We start from the raw sequence: 2,610 nt of genomic DNA on the forward strand, positions 1-2,610 counted from the left end.
TATATATATATCTATATAGATATATAGATAGATAGATAGATAATGGATATATAAATATGTGAGTCTTAAAAGGGAACATATGTGTATAAATATATGTATATTTATATAATATCTGTATAATTGTATTCATATAAATATACCCACACTCAGAGAGATAAATTGAGAGAGTGAGAAAACAGAACCATAACGATGTTTTTATTCGATTCTGCCTGTCAGTGTCAGTGCCAACTCAGGCAGAGAAGGATACAACACAGCAGCAGAATTAGACCGAGGTACTCAATACAAATTTCTCCCTACCAGGGAATCGAACTCTGGTCTCTTGTATTTGACAGTAAAACGCTTAACCACTACACCAAATATGCCGGCACTGTTTTTTAACATGACAACAATTTTTATAAAATTAAAAAGTTAAAGCAACTATGCAAGAAGTATCGTTAGAGTTATTTTTTCTGTGCGTGTTAGTACCTTTGTGTGCTTTTGAGAATGTGTGTGTGTGTGTGTGTGTGTGTGTGTGTGTGTGTGTGTGTGTGTGTGTGTGTGTGTGTGTGTGAGTGAGTGAGTGTGTGTGTGTTTGTTTATTTGTTTGTTTGTTTGTGGATTTGTGCTTAGGTTTGTGAGTATTGATGTCGGTTAGTGACTGTGTGTATGCGTATTGGTGTGTAAATGAGTGTAAATGCGTGTAAATGCGTGTAAATGCGTGTGTATGTGTGTGTGTGTGTGTGTGTGTGTGTGTGTGTGATTGTGTGAGTGTGTGTGTGTGTGTGTGTGTGTGTGTGTGCGCGTGCGCGCTCGTATGTATGCGCCCGCGCGCGCACGCCTGTGTGTGTATGTGTGTATGTGTGTGTGTGTGTGTGTGTGTGTGTGTGTGTGAGTGTGTATGTGCGTGTGTTTATCAATATGTAAATGTGTGTGGACGTGTGTGTGTGCATGCATACGCATGTAAGTGTATACAAAACGCTCATGACCTGATTATGAACATTTACAGAAAGAATAAATGAACATAAGAAAAACAAACGCACAAAGTCACTTTCGATTCATAAATAAATATTGTACGTTAAGTAAAGGGTCAAGAGGGATTATTCAATAATTCAATTTGATTCACCATACACTTAACCATACACTTAACACTATTCAGGCGATTCAAATGTTTATATATGGCCTTTACGTTTATTGCCGTTATTTGTCTTGAGTAGATGCACTTAATATTTTGAAAGTAGTCGAGTCGAGTTGTAAAAAACAATTAGTTCTGTCAAACGGTGGAAATCAATTCCGGTGTCGATGAGTTAAGGGGCTTCAGATGCCTTATCAGAATATTCCACCGGTAATTAAAAAAAAAAAAAAAAGAGGGGTTTGTCATGACCACGCCCGGGTACCAAAATGCCATGACAGCGTAGGGTCAAGGGTTAGAGGCCGTGATTCCATCTTTTCGAATACGTATAGTGTAGTCAAAGGTGCCATTCACAGTACGTTAAAATAAGATACGATTTGATGAAAGAGATGTAGTATGCCAAAGGGAACATTTTTTTTTAAAATCTGGCAGCTCCTAATCTCTGGAATTTCATATAAGGGCACGTTCAACTGAAATATTTTATGTCTTATAAAAATGTACATGTTTTATCATGTTGGATTCTAAGCAACATGATAATGTGTGTGTCGTCGTGGTTAAATCAAACTCTCATCAAACTTTTGATTTCATAGAAGTCGACATTTTCCTACCGCTAAGTCATTTTGTGCCTAGTTTTTGTGGATTTTACTGGGGGGGGGGGGGGATTGGATGAGATGCACGAAAAAAAATGTAGGCTACATTTACAGTTTCCAAGGGCTCTGAATTTGGGGAGTCACCAAACTTTGGAGACTTTTTCTGTCTAATTTTACCCTTAAGACTAGGCGACCCACACTTCTTTTATTAGATAGCAAATATCTTGACTTCTACTCAAGATAAATTAATAATTTCTTAAATAAAAGGTAGACAAATAAACAAGGTTTAACATGATACTGATAACTATATACTCAACGGTGGACGAGAGCCTGAAAACACCGTGTCGCGACTCATATGCTGCTTCTGGTAAACTGAAAGAAAGTAGAATATCCTCCTCTATCAGCCGGCTCAACAGAAGAAAATCCTAGGGCACGGCAGATAATTTCAGCAAGTTTAGAAGAATGCTTAGCACACAGAACCAAGCAATTTACCACCATTTTTGTCGAAATAAGCCGGTGCTGGCCCGGAAGTTTGTGAGAAGAGATAATTAATGTATTTAGCTACACCAGTATGCCAGACTAGAAGCTCCATCCCCCCCCCTCCTCCCCTCTTTTTCCTCCCCTCCATCTCCCTCACCCTTTTCAAGTTTTCCAAGCAAACAAAATTCGTTCCGTTACTCAATACTTCCAGTGAAGATCGACTAAACTGATAGGTGATAATTGCTCTGTTCATTAGCATGAGTAATTACATCTGGGGGTTGCAACTTGCAGACAGCTTTAATGTTGCCGAGAGCTGGCGAGTCAACGTAAATAGTTAACTGACTCCAAAGGGATCAGGGCTGTGGGCAAATTGTGTGTGTGTGGGAGGGGGGTGCGTGCGTGTGTGTGTGTGTGTGTGTGTGTGTGTGTGTG

Source organism: Aplysia californica, unplaced genomic scaffold, assembly GCF_000002075.1.
Source record: "Aplysia californica isolate F4 #8 unplaced genomic scaffold, AplCal3.0 scaffold00093, whole genome shotgun sequence".
Taxonomy (NCBI): domain Eukaryota; kingdom Metazoa; phylum Mollusca; class Gastropoda; order Aplysiida; family Aplysiidae; genus Aplysia; species Aplysia californica.